The sequence below is a fragment of the Symphalangus syndactylus genome, chromosome 9 (assembly GCF_028878055.3).
Source record: "Symphalangus syndactylus isolate Jambi chromosome 9, NHGRI_mSymSyn1-v2.1_pri, whole genome shotgun sequence".
NCBI lineage: Eukaryota > Metazoa > Chordata > Mammalia > Primates > Hylobatidae > Symphalangus > Symphalangus syndactylus.
The window spans coordinates 110579685-110594972 of NC_072431.2; the positions used below are offsets into that span (position 1 = coordinate 110579685).

At 40.5% G+C, this 15288-nt stretch overlaps 1 protein-coding gene across 3 annotated transcripts in view; it reads right to left on the minus strand.

The window, feature by feature from the left end:
• Positions 1-15288, minus strand: part of UBAP1 (ubiquitin associated protein 1) — a 73244-nt gene that overhangs the window by 32275 nt on the left and 25681 nt on the right. The gene's annotated exons all lie outside the window — the stretch shown is intronic.

Consider the following 15288-nt stretch of genomic DNA (forward strand, 5'->3'; position numbering starts at 1 on the left):
AGATGGGAGGATCGCTTGTGCCCGGGAGATTGAGGTTGCAGTGAGCCACTGCACTACAGCCTGGGCAACAGAGTGAGACCCTGTCTCACACACAAAAAATAATTAATTAATGAAAATCAAAAATTCGCTGGGCGTGGTGGTGCATGCCTATCGTCCTAGCTACTTGGGAGGCTGATGTGGGATGATCACTTAAGCTCAGGATTTGAGGCTGCAGTGAGTTAAGAAGGTGCCACTGAACTCTAGCCTGTGCAACAGCACAAGACCCTGTCTAAGAAAAGAGGAGAGGAGAGGGCAGGAGAGGAGAGGGGAGGAGAGGGGAGGGGAGGAGAGAGGAGGAAAGGGGGGAGGGGGGAATGGGAGGGGGAGGGGAGGGAAAGGGGAGAGGGAGGGGAGGAAAGAGGGGAGGGGAGTGAGGCGGAGGGGAGAGGGAGGGGAGGAAAGAGGGGAGGGGAGTGAGGGGGAGGGGAGGGGAGAGGGAGGGGAAGAAAGAGGGGAGGGGAGGGGGGAGGAAAGAGGGGAGGGGAGGGGGAGGGAAGAGGGGAGGGGAGGGGGAGGGGAGTGAGGGTGAAGGGGACGGAAGAGGGGAGGGGAGGGGGAGGGGGAGGAAAGAAGGGAGGGGAGGGGAGTGAGGGGGAGGGGGAGGGGAGAGAGGAGTGAGGGGGAGGGGGAAGATGAGAGGGGGGAGGGGAGGTGGAGTGGGAGGGAAAGGGGGGAGAGGGGAGGGGAGACAGGACGGGGAGGGGGAGAGGGGAGGAGGGAGGGGAGAGGGGAGGACAGGGGAGAGGGGAGGGGAAGGGAGAGGGAAGGGAGAGGGGAAGGGGGAGGGGGAGGGGATGGGAGAGGGGAGAGGGGAAAGGGGAGAGGGGAAAGGAGTAGAAGGGAAAGGGAAGGGGAGGGAAAAGGGGAAGGGAGAGAGGAGGGGAAGGGAGAGGGGAGGGGAAGGGAGGGGAGGGGAGAGGAGAGGAGAGGAGGGGAGACAAGGCAAGACTCAATGTTCATAGGGGCATTTTTTTCAGATTAGGGATGCTGAACCAGTAAGTATGATGCAAAAAGTTAGAAAATCTGAGATCTGAAACACTTCTGGTGCCAAGGATTTAGATGAGGGATACTCAACTTGTACATAAAAAATATTTACAATGGTTGCATCTAAGTAATAGCACTGGGAATAATTCATAAAATAATTGTATTTCTGAACGTTATATGGTAACATCTATTAATTTGGTAGTTTCTTTTAAAACTTTTCTTGAAAAGTTTCTGTTTTCAGCCAGACGTGGTGACTTACACATGTAATCCCTCATTTTGGAAGGCTGAGGCAGGTGGATTACTTGAGCCTAGGAGTTCCAAGACCAGCCTGGGCAACATGGTGAAACCTCATCTCTACAAATATACAAAAAATTTGCTGGTGTGGTGTTGCATGCCTGTAGTCCCTCCTACTCGGGAGGCTGAGGTAGGAGAATCACCTGAGCCCAGGAAGTCAAGGCTGCAGTGACCAGTGATGGTGCCACTGCACTGCAGCCTAGGCGACAGAGCGAGACCCTGTTTCCAAAAAAAAAAAGTTTCCATTTTTCAGCATGGTGCAGAGATAGAGTGTATTCTGTTTGATATTGTAGTTCATGGAGAATTAAATTTATAAAGTGTATGTATTATCAATTTTCAAAGAACCAGCAAACCATACTGAAAATGATTTAACCTTTTCATACATGCAGAAAACATTTCATAGGCATCTCGCTGTCGCCCAGGCTGGAGTGCAGTGGCGCAATCTTTATTGCAACCTCTGCCTCCCAGGTTCAAACAATTCTCATGCCTCAGCTTCCCCGAGTAGCTGAGATTACAGGAGTGTGCCATCACACCCGGCTAATTATTTTGTATTTTTAGTAGAAACGGGATTTTGCCATGTTGGACAGGCTGGTCTTAAACTCCTGGGCTCAAGTGATCCACCCACCCCAGCCTCCCAGAGTGCTGCGATTACAGGCATGAGCCAGTGCACCCGGTCTCACAGTGAGACTTCTAAAACCCAGAAGCAAGATTCTTAGCAGCCTCAACCTTCCCACATAGGCACATACCAGAAATCTGTTTTCCTAAATTGGGAAAGTAGCGGTATCTAAACTTCCAGCAATGAGAGTTGTGAATATGCTCACAGACATATGCAGAAAATTTGTGTTTCATTTCTATAACTCCAATAAAAATTGTGTGATATCAGCTGTTTGAAGAAGCAACTGTTGCTGAGGTAAAGAACTTGAGAGAGGCTGTTTGAGTCTTTGATTTAATAAGTAATTTTCCAAACAACACCTAGAATATGCTGACATCAGGAAAGTTATAAAGAAGTTCCACCAAAACTTAAATGGATATGCTTGGCTTTTTTTTTTTTTTTTTTTGAGATGGAGTCTCGCTCTGTCACCAGGCTGGAGTGCAGTGGCATGATCTCAGCTCACTGCAACCACCGCCTCCCGCGTTCAAGCCATTCTCCTGCCTCAGCCTCCCAAGTAGCTAGGATAACAGGCCCCCGCCGCCACGCCTGGCTAATTTTTTGTATTTTTAGTACAGACGGGGTTTCACCATGTTGGCCAGGATGATCTCGATCTTTTGACCTTGTGATCCACCCGCCTCAGCCTCCCAAAGTGCTGGGATCACAGGTGTGAGCTGCTGCGCCCAGCCAGATGCTTGCCTTTTTTAAAAGGCTCAACTGTTCACCATAAAAAAAAGAATGAAATCCAGCATGAGAATCACTTGAGGCTGGCAGACGGAGGTTGCAGTGAGCCGAGATGGTGCCACTGCACTCCAGCCTGGGCAACTCAGCAAGACTGTCTCAAAAAAAAAAGAACGAAATCCTGTCATTTATGACAATATGAATGAACCTGCAGGACTTTGGGTTAACTGAAACAAGCCAGACACAGAAAGACAAATTTTATATGATCTTACTCATACAGAATCTAAAAAAGTTTATCTCATAAAAGTAGAGGCTTTTTTTGTTGTTGTTACTCAGGTAACAAACTGCACATGTGCCCCCTGAATCTAAACAAAAGTTGAAAAAACAAAAATTAAAAAAACAACCACCACCACCAGCCAGGCACGGTAGCTCACGACTGTAATCTCAGAACTTTGAGAAGCCGAAGAAGGCAGATCACCTGAGGTCAGGAATTCGAGACCAGCCTGGCCAACATGGTGAAACTCAGTATCTACAAAAATACAAAAACTAGCTGGACATGGTGGCACATGCCTGTAGTCCCAACTACTCGGGAGGCTGAGGCAGGAGAATCACTTGAACCCAGGAGGCAGAGGCTGCAGAGAGCCGAGATCACGCCACTGCACTCCAGCTTGGGCAACAGACAGAGATTCTGTCTCAAAACAGTAACAACAATCACCTATGCTATCTGCCTAGGGCCATTCACAGGATGGTAAATCAGATGACTCCATTCTCTGACTGACCAAGGCTGATGGCATCCTCTCAAAGAACTTCTGACTGCAGAGAATCACAGATGTGGAATATTTATCATAAATAAATAGCAAACACCCCTCCCAAAAAAGTAGAGAGTATAATAGTAATTACCAGAGGCCGGAGAGGTGGGGAGGGTAGTAAAGAGGAGGGCAGGCGGTGGGATGGGGAGAAGTTGATGAATGATTAAAGTTACCATCACACAGGAAGAATAAGCTCTGGTATTCTATTGTACAGTAAGGTGACTACAGTTAACAATAATATATTCTATATTTCAAAATTAACTAGAGCTCAGGAGTTTGAGACCAGCCTGGGTAATGTGGCAAAACCCCATCTCTACTAAACATACAAAAATTAGCCGAGCACGGTGGTACGCACCTGTAGTCCCAGCTACTTGGGAGGCTGAGGTGGGAGGATGGCTTGAGCTCAGGAGGCAAAAGTTGCCGTGAGCCATGATTAAGCCACTGCACTCCAGCTTGGGCAAGAGAGCCAGTCTCAAAAAAAAAAAAAAAAAAAAAAAAAAAAAAAATTAGCATGGTGTGGTGGTGCACGCCTGTAGTCCCAGCTAATCAGGTTCACTTGAGTCCAGGTGGTGAAGGCTGCAGTGAGCTATGATTGCACCACTGCACTGCAGCCTGGGCAACAGAGTGAGACCCCAGCTCTAAAAAAAATTAAAAATAAAAAAACAAGACATAAAAGTTCACAAATATTTTGTGATGCTATTCATATGAGGTGTCCAGAAAGGGAAAATCCAAAGAGACTGAAAGCAGACTGGCAGTTGCCAGGGTCTGGGAAAGAGAAACTGTGTAATTGGTAAGGGTCTCCTTTGGAGTGATGGAAAGGTTTCAGAACTAGATGTGGTGATTACACAACACTATGAGAGTACTAACTGCCACTAAATTGATCATTTTAAAATGGTTAATTTCACACTATGTGAATTTCACCTCAGTAAGTTGTTTTTAAAATTAAATTACAAGAAAAATACGGCAGAAAAAAATTGGCAGCAAAGAGGTGCTCCAGAGGAGAGGGCCAGAAAGATGCGTGTCAACAACTTCCGAGTTTGAAAATCAGAGAGGCAATGAGGCAGTGAACAACTAGATAGAAGACCACAAGGAAGAGTAAATGAAAAATAAAATACAATTCTCTTTGTTAGTAAATAATGTAAAATTTTTAAAATCATGCCTCAATAGAGCTGATAAAATATATTTTTTTCCAATATTATATATTATTTTCCACAGTCCTTAAGAATATGAGAAATCTATATTTGGGCACATAAAGATTTTTCTAAGGTCCACTATGCAGCAAAACTTCAGTCTCTCAAAGCTCAAAGGCATTTTAATACCTACTTAGGGTCAGTTTTCTTCCCCCAGAACATCTTTTATATATATGTATATACGTGTATGTATGTGTGTGTGTACATATATATATGTACACGTCTCACCGATAACTTCCTATACTTTTTTAAACCCATTTTTATTATTTATTTTTCCATAAGTTATTGGGGTACAAGTGGTATTCAGTTACATAAGTTCTTTAGTGGTGACTTGTGAGATTTCGGTGCACCCATCACCCGAGCAGTACATGCTGCACCCTATTCGTGGTCTTTTATCCCTCGCCCCCCTCCCACCCTTCCCCCCAGGTCCCCAAAGTCCACTGTATCATTCTTATGCCTTTGCATCTTCATAGCTTAGCTTTCACATATCAGTGAGAACATACGATGTTTGGTTTTCCATTCCTGAGTTACTTTACTTAGAACAGTCTCCAATCTCATCCAAGCCACAGAAAATGCTAATTCATTCCTTTTTACAGCTGAGTGGTATTCCATCATATATATATATATATATATATGTGTGTGTGTGTGTGTATATATATATGACACATATATACATATGTATATACATATATATACACGCACACACACTATCGTATATACATATATACACACAGCAGTTTATCCATTCGTTGATAGGCATTTGGGTTGGTTCCACGATTTCGCACTTGTGAATTGTGCTGCTATAAATATGCGTGTGCAAGCATCTTTTTCAAATGACTTCTTTTCCTCTGGGTAGATATCAAGTAGTGGGACTGCTGGATCAAATGGTAGTTCTACTCTTAGTTCTTTAAGGAATCTCCACACTGTTTTCCAGAGTGGCTGTACTAGTTTACATTCCCACAGCAGTGTAAATGTGTTGCCTGATCACTGCATCCACACCAACATCTACTGTTTTTTTATTTTTTTATTATGGCCATTCTTGCAGGAGTAAGGTGGTATCGCATTGTGGTTTTGATTTGCACTTCCCTGATCATTAGTGATGTTGAGCATTTTTCATATGTTTGTTGGCCATTTGTATATCCTCTTTTGAGAATTGTCTATTCATGTCCTTAGCCCACTTTTTGATGGGATTGTTTTTTTCTTACTGAGTTGGTTGTAGATTCTGGATATTAGTCCTTTGTCAGATGTATAGATTATGAAGATTTTCTCCCACTCTGTGGCTTGTCTGTTTACTCTGCTGACTATTCCTTTTGCTGTGCAAAAGCTCTTTAGCTTAATTAGGTCCCAGCTATTTATCTTTGTTTTTATTGCATTTGCTTTTGGGTTCTTGGTCAAAAAATCCTCGCCTAAGCCAATGTCTAGAAGGGTTTTTCCAATGATATCTTCTAGAATTTTTTATAGTTTCAGGTCGTTAAGTCCTTAATCTATCTTGTATAAGGTGAGAGATGAGGATCCAGTTTCATTCTCCTACATATGGCTAGCCAATTATCCCAGCGCCGTTGTTAAAAAGGGTATCCTTTCCCCACTTTGTTTTTGTTTGCTTTCTCGAAGATCAGTTGGCTGTAAGTATTTGGGTTTATTTCTGGGTTCTCTATTCTGTTCCATTGGTCTGTGTGCCTATTTTTATACCAGTACCATGCTGTTTTGGTGACTATGGCCTTATAGTATAGTTTGAAATCAGGTAGTGTGATGCCTCCAGATTTGTTCTCTTTGTTTAGTCTTGCTTTGGCTATGCAGGTTCTTTTTTTGTTCCATATGAATTTTAGAAATGTTTTTTTCTAATTCTGTGAAGAATGATGGTGGTATTGCATTGAATTTGTAGATTGCTTTTGGCAGTATGGTCATTTTCACAATATTGATTCTACCCATCCATGAGCATGGGATGTGCTTCCATTTGTTTGTGTCATCTATGATTTCTTTCAGCAGTGTTTTGTAGTTTTCCTTGTAGAGGTCTTTTGACTCCTTGGTTAGGTATATTCCTAAGTATTTTAATTTTTTTGCAGCTATTGTAAAAGGGGTTGAGTTTTTTATCTGATTCTCTGCTTGGTCACTGTTGGTGTATAGAAGAGCTACTGATTTGTGTACATTAATCTTGTATCCAGAAACTTTGCTGAATTCTTTTATCAGTTCTAGGAGCTTTCTGGAAGAGGCTTTAGGGTTTTCAAGGTAAACGATCATATTGTCAGCAAACAGTGACAGTTTGACTTCCTCTTTACCAGTTTGGATGCCCTTTATTTCTTTCCCTTGTCTGACTGCTCTGGCTAGGACTTCCAGTACTATGTTGAAGAGGAGTGGTGAGAATGGGCATCCTTGTCTTGTTCTAGTTCTCACAGGGAATGCTTTCCACTTTTCCCCATTCAGTATTATGTTGGCTGTAGGTGTGTCATAGATGGTTGGGGTTTTTTTTTGTTTTGTTTTTGAGACAGAGTCTCACTCTGTCACCCATGCTGGAGTGCAATGGCGCGATCTCGGCTCACCGCAACTTCCACCTCCTGTGTTCAAGCGATTATCCTGTCTCAGTCTCCTGAGTAACTGGGATTACAGGCGCCTGCCACCATGCCGAGCTAATTTTTGTATTTTTAGTAGGGACGGGGTTTCACCATGTTGGCCAGGCTGGTCTCAAACTCCTGACCTCAGATAATCCACCTGCCTCGGCCTCCCAAAGTGCTGGGATTACAGGTGTGAGCCACTGCATCTGGCCCAGAGATGGCTTTCATTACATTGAGGTACGTCCCTCGTATGCCGATTTTGCTGAGTTCTAATCATAAAGGGATGCTGGATCTTGTCAAATGCTTTTTCTGCATCTATTGAGATGATCATGTGATTTTTGTTTTTAATTCTGTTTGTGTGGTGTATCACATTTATTGACTTGCATATGTTAAACCATCCCTGCATCCCTGATATGAAACCCACCTGATCACGGTGGATTATCTTTTTGATATGTTGTTGGATTCGGTTAGCTAGTATTTTGTTAAGGATTTTAGCATCTATGTTCATCAAGGATATCAGTCTGTAGTTTTCTTTTTTGGTTATGTCCTTTCCTGGTTTTGGTAGGGTGATGCTGGCTTCATACAATGAATTAGGGATGGTTCCTTCTTTATCTTGTGGAATAGTGTCAAAAGGATTGGTACCAACTCTTCTTTGAATGTCTGGTAGAATTCTGCTGTGAAGCCATCTGGTCCTGGACTTTTTTTGTTGGTAATTTTTTAATTACCATTTCAATCTTGCTGCTTGTTATTGGTCTGTTCAGGGTATCCAATTCCTTCTGATTTAAGCTACGAGGGTTGTATTTTTCCTAAACCCATTTATTTTACAATACTCTCCTATTATCTAAATACTCAATTATGGAAAAATGATTAAATAATGGAAAATCCAGAAGATAACGTTGTGATGGCATTAAGAGTGTTTACTAAAAGCACATAACATAGGAGTAGACATGGAACTAAAAAAATTATTTAATTTTTAAAAAGCATAATAAATAGAAAATAACTGTAAGTGTGTGTGTGTGTGTGTGTGTGTGTGTGTGTGTATGTGTTTTAATAGAAATGAGGTCTACGTTGACCAGGCTGGTTTTGAACTTCTGAGCTCAAGCTATCCTCCTGCCTTGGCCTCCCAAAGTGCTGGGATTACAGGCATGAGCCACCATTCCTGGCCAATAATTATAAATTTTAAAATGTTTTAATAAATTAAATTAAACTGCCTTATGTAAAAAATGTGCACAAAACAAGACTAAAAGAAATGTTTGCCACTAATGTAAAGCTATAATTAATCACAGGGAAAAAAAATTGTATAAGCAATCATAAATTTCCACTAAAATAAGTATATGCTTCTATTAAAGGGAAAGTATCAATCAAAAATAACAATAAAACATATTCTCTTTCTTTTTAGTTGGTGGTATGGATTGCAACACACATTCATAATTCAAGAACTTTTACACTAATAAAACTTAAAAATCCCAAAACCAACAACTTATCAGTGATGTTCTATTTTTCCAGCTCAGTATCACTTCAGTTCAAATGCTACAGGAAGAAAACCCAGTAACTTAAAATCTGAATTACTGATTAAAGACATCAGAAAAAAGAACAAAGAATAAATCTAAGAATAAAAAGAGATGGGGAAACAGGTAACAAGAGAAATGCAGGGAGAGGAGGAGGAGCCAGAATGAAAGAAGAGGAGATGGGTTAAGGAATGGGAAGAAATGAGAAAAGGAAAAGTTGAAGGAGGCAGGGATAGGAGACCAGGAAATTTTTAAAAAGTAATAATAAAAAACACCTTGCGAAGGACCAGGCCCTCTGAGAAGGGGAGGAGAAAGCCCAAGGGCAACTGTATTAATGTTCTCTCATTTTCACTTCTTTCCTTTTGCGTATCTGTCAAATTATTATAATACTCTCTAAAAACGCTTCCCAAAACAAAATAGCAACTCAGAATCTCAGTAAGCTATCAGTCACACTTCTAAAATAATAGCTGCAATCAGTAATTTCCCAAGATACAAATTAATCCAGGAAATTATCTAATTTACATTAAAAGATGGCTTTGGGAATCATCACATTTCAAGCCTGAAGAAAAATTAACTCCCATACAAGTCATAGCAACATTTATGTGTGTAACTGCTAGTAACATGTCAATATTAGGCTATACTATATTCATGAGAAAGAAGTTTTCTGTCTTCTCTGTGGGGTCTCAAAGGCATTTTGGAGCCTCAGCTCCCTCATCAGTAAAATAAAGGTAGTAGACTGAATAACCAGCCAACTCTAGATAGACCATAAATCTATAATGAGAGAATAAAATGAAGGAAAAATATTCATGTTTCCAAATTAAATATTGAGTATTCAAGATAAATGATACCAATGTCTATATTGACAAAATTAAAAGCTAGCAATCATATGTTCATCGTCCCATTTTTTTTCTTACTGATCCATAAAACTCAAGCCTGGAAACCATTCCCCTACACCACATATAAAGTAACCTCAAATGATTCTTATTATAAAAATTAAAAAAAGATACTTTTATATACTGCCTCACATGCAGAAAGAGCTCCAGAAAGGTTGATGAATTATTCAAACCAGTAACGATGTGTTTAAAGAAAAAAAGGTTGGTGAATTAAATATAACTTTCAAGAAGGCAAAACATTTCCAACCACTCTACCAGTAAACTAGTATACCTATAGAAAACATGTAAAAAAAAAAAAATTTTTTTTTTTTTTAGATGGAGTCTCCCTCTGTCGCTCAGGCTGGAGTGTGGTGACGCAATCTCGGCTCACTGCAACCCTCTGCCTCCCAGGTTCAAGCAATCCTCCTGCCTCAGCCTCCCAGGTAGCTGGTACTACAGGCACACACCACCATGCCCGGCTAATTTTTTTGTATTTAGTAGAGATGGGTTTTTGCCACGTTGGCCAGGCTGGTCTCGAACTCCTGACCTCAGGTGATCCACCCATCTTGGCCTTCCAAAGTGCTGAGATTACAGGCGTGAGCCACCACACCTGGCCAGAAAACATGTAAATTTTTATTTGAACAGAATAGTATTAGAATCTTTTTTTGTGAGTTAAGAACGTAACTGTGAAGACTGAATTCAATTTGTGAGGCCTTGCTTTCAGTCAGATTAAGTCTGAGAATTAGCCAGAGACGCTACTTTCAGGATCTATCACTGTCCACAAGCTCTGTGTTTGCAAAACTTAGCCCCCTTATTACTGTCTGCTGCACATCAACGTACTTGGCTGAAAATGGAAGGCCAACAAAAGAGGTCACAGTACCCTGATTCATAGTGAGGAACATTTCAATAGCTCCAGTAAGCTTTTCTTTATGCATCAATTTCTTTTAATTCAGCTGGAATAAAATACTGGTTCAGATTTTTCCTAAGCACCCGTTTTATTGGAAACTAAAAAAGAAAATTGGAGTCACTAGTCTATAGAAACAAGATTTAATAGGCCCTGACATTGTGGAAAAGAGGGAAGTATGTTTATGTGGATATGGAAACAAATAAGGATAAGATATTTTTATAATGGTGGGATCACAAATTTAGCCTTTTGGTTTTTCCTTTTGTGCTATTTGTTTTCCAGGTTTCCTGTACTGAGCATATATGAATACATTTATCTATGATCAACACACACATACTTTGTAATTGGGGGAAAAAAACTGGTATGCAACAAGTACCTATAAGAGGACTAAAAAGAAACACAATAATATGTAATTCAACAGAGCGTTGGAAAAAACACAAACAAAAAATAATAGGTAACTAATGAAAGATAACGACTTCAGAGAGAGAAAAAAGAACAAAGAATAAATCAGTGGTTTCTAGACCAGTAAGCATACAAATGACTCTAGGTTATAGACTTCATGGAGGTGTAACAGGTGTTTTACTTTATTAACAATAAAGAGTGCAAACCATTGTGTTTTACTTTATTAACAATAAAGACTGCAAACCACTGAATAACAATATTGAATTGCCCCAAATAACACAGCATTACCACTCATAAGGGAAAAATGATAGGAAACAAAAACTAGGCAGAAATAGATAACAAATCTAATTTAGCTCTAATCTAGATTTAATTTATATTGTTAGATCAAAAGCATCTTGAAAGCAGGACACACTTTTCTAAATACCCAAAGAACATCTTACAAAACTTGTGTAAATATTAGGACACAAAGAAAACCATAATAAATTTCCAAAATCAGAAGTAGCTGAGTCAGGCCAGGCGTAGTGGCTCACACCTGTAATCCCAACACTTTGGGAGGCCAAGGCAGGCAGATCGCTTGAGGTCAGGAGTTTGAGACCAGCCTGGCCAACATGGTGAAACTCCGTCTCTACCAAAAATACAAAAAATATTAGCCGCATCTCATGGCATATGCCTGTAATCCCAGCTACACGGGAGGCTGAGGCAGGAGAATGGCTTGAACCCAGGAAGCAGAGGTTGCGGTGAGCCGAGATCACGACACTGCACTCCAGCCTGAGCAACAGAGTGAGACTCCACCTCAAAAAATAAAACTAAAATAAGTAGCTGAGTTAATAATCAGCTCAATCTCGGCTCACTCCATCCAGGCTTGAGCCTCCACCATCCAGGCTCAAGCAATTCTCCTGCCTCAGCCTCCCAAGTAGCTGGGATTACAGGTACCCACCACCACATCCAGCTAATTTTTTTTTTTTTTTTTGAGACAGAGTCTCACTCTGTCACCCAGGCTGGAGTGCAGTGGCGCCATCTCGGCTCACTACAAACTCCGCCTCTCAGGTTCACGCCATTCTCCTGCCTCAGCCTCCCGAGTAGCTGGGACTACAGGCGCCCACCACCACACCCGGCTAATTTTTTTGTTATTTTTAGTAGAGACGGGATTTCATCGTGTTAACCAGGATGGTCTCAATCTCCTGACCTCATGATCTGCCCGCCTCGGCCTCCCAAAGTGCTGGGATTACAGGCGTGAGCCACCACGCCCGGCTAATTTTTTTATTTTTAGTAGAGACAGGGTTTCACCATGGTGGCTAGGCTGGTCTCGAACTCCTGACCTCAGGTGATCTGCCTGCCTCGGCCTCCCAAAGTGCTGGGATTACAGTCATGAGCCACTGTGCCTGGCCTCCAATGGGATTTTAATGGATCCAAAATATAGAAAAAAGTATCTAATTTGTATTTACAAAATGAGTATAATATTGGTGCCAAAAAACTTCGGAAAAATCTAATATATACAGATATGAAAATCCTTGATTAAAAAAAAGTAACAACCAAAATTACCAGTACATTTTAGAATAAACCATGTCCAAGGGAGATTTTTTGCATAAATACAGTCTAATACCAATATTAACAATTCTGCTGATATAATTCAGCATTAATGCTCAAAGAAGAAAAATCATATGGCTATCTCCTTTACATGAGTTTTAAAAAACAAAAAACTAATACCAAATACCAGATTATGCTGACTAGTGGGGAGACTACAGAAGTATTCCCACAAAGGACAGCAACAAGACAAAGATATCCATTATTATCACAATTGCTTAGCATTGTTATTCCATATTAGATGGGAGAAATAAAAACTATAAAAACTCAGATAAGAAACTTTCCCAGGAAAACCCAAAAACTGACAAGAGAATATGATAAAGTATTTCTGGATACAAAATTAATATTCTGAAACAAATTAATACTGTGAAACAGCCTTCATATATACATGGCCAGATAATAAATATAATGTGCTGAAACAAGAGAACTGCTTAAGCCCAGGAGTTCGAGCCCAGCCTGGGCAACATTGCAAGATCCCATCTCTTTTAAAAAAAAAAAAAAAGAAATAAAAGAAATATAAGAGAAACACACAACATACCAATATACCATAGCAGTTAAGAACTGGGAATAAACTGAAGACACAAAGGGAGAAAACTAAACCTGTACTGAAAGACACAAAAGAAAACTTAGACAATTAGAAAAACATACAATACTCTTGAGCAGGATATTCAACATTATTAAGATCAATTCTAAGTTGCTATACAAATTTGCCATGATCCAAATGAAAACTGAAGTATCATGTTTTTCTTTTTCTTTTTTTTTTTTTTTTAACTAGACAAGCTGATTCTAAAGTTCATGTAGAAATAACAATTAAGCGGCCAGGCGCAGTGACCCATGTCTGTAATCCCAGCACTTTGGGAGGCCGAGGTGGGTAGATCACCTAAGGTCAGGAGTTTGAGACCAGCCTGGCCAACATGGTGAAACCCCGTCTCTACTAAAAATACAAAAATTAGCTGTGGCGGGAGCCTGTAATCCCAACCCACTCCAGAGGCTGAGGCAGGACAATCACTTGAACCTGGGAGGCAGAGGTTGCAGTGAGCTGAGCTCACACCATTGCACTCCAGCCTGGGCGACAAGAGCAAAATTCCATCTCAAAAAAAAAAAAAAGAAGTAACAATTAAGCAAACGCAGAAAAAAAAAGAAAAAAATCTCCGAAGAAAATGGAGACTAGCCTATCAGATATTAAAATATTAGAAGATACAATACTGAAAGCTGTGTTGTACTGGCACAAATACAGATTAGTGGAACTAAGTAGAAATCCCTAAAAATACCCAAAATATAAACATTTGGTATATAATAAAGCTGCTTTTTAAAATCAAGTCCTGAGACAACTGGGTAGTCACCTAGAAAAAAGCAAAATCCAATGCTTGCTTCACACTGCATACCAAGATAAATTCCAGATGGATCAAAGGTATAGTAACATTATGCAACTGACCAAATGTAGAAATACTATTTTCACTCTACACATATAGCTAGTGAGCCAAAATAACCTAAGTTTCTAAGACTTCAAATTTAAGAAAATACCTGGCTTATGAAAAACTTGGAAAATGAAGGGTTTTGGTTTTTTTAAGTCAAGATACTGTAATACATAAGTTTTGTCACTAACTGAATTTAGTCTTACTTTTTTCTTTTCTTTTTTTGAGACAAGGTCTCACTCTGTCACCCATGCTGGAATGCAGTGGCACAATCTTGACTCACTGCAGCCTCAACCTCCCGAGCTCATCAAGCGATCCTCCCACCTCAGCCTCCTGAGTAGCTGGGACCACAGGCACCCAACACCATGCTCGGCTAATTTTTTGTAGAGATGAGATTTTGCCGTTTGGCTCAGGCTTAGTCTTAATTTTCAAGTTACCAAAGTTATTAATTACCAAAGTTATTAATTGTAAGGTACACTTAAGGCTTATAAGCAAAGCAATTAGTGTCTACAACCAAACTGCCCTGAACGCTTCTGATCTTGTCTGATCTCAGAAGCAGGGTTGAGTCTGGTTAGTACTTGGAAGGGAGAAACAAAACTAGTGACTGAATACAAAGCTCATTTCAAATAGTTTAATAAAAACAGATGACAGTTGAAAAGCAACTCCCTAAAAATTACAAAGTGACAAATAAGTACATACAGAGATAAACTAGTACCGTAAACGCAAATTATTGACCCAAACTGGTTTTTTTTTTTTTTTTTTTTTTTTTGAGACAAGAGTCTCACTCTGTCACCAGGCTGGAGTGCAGTGGCGCGATCTTGGCTCACTGCAACCTCTGCCTCCCAGGTTCATGCCATTCTCCTGTCTGTCTCAGCCTCCTGAGTAGCTGGGACTACAGGTGCCCGCCACCACGCCTGGCTAATTTTTGTTATTTTTAGTAGAGACAGGGTTTCACCATGTTGCCCAGGCTGGTCTCAATCTCTTGACCTCGTGATCCACCTGCCTCAGCCTCCCAAAGTGCTGAGATTACAGTTATGAGCCACCACGTCCTGCTGACCCAATATGATTTCTTAAGATCTGCAGCTAATTCCAAAATGGGTCAATAAAATCCAGACTAAGATTTCCCTTAGCTCTGGTCTCCTCTTAATCCTCCAAGCATCTAGCACAGTGTCTAATCTTTAGCAGGGGTGGCTTTTCACTTACTCTCTCCCTTCAAACTTTCTGAAAATTCAATAGCTAATTGTAAAACTAATAATTCTACCTAATATGTAATTTCAGAATACAACTAGACAAAACAATATCTTTAAAATGAAAAAGTTAAAACAATAATCTGTTGTAGTTACCAATAAAAAGTCTGAAATTATAAGTCTTGTGAGACTACCATAATGGAAGAACAGGAAAGTAATGA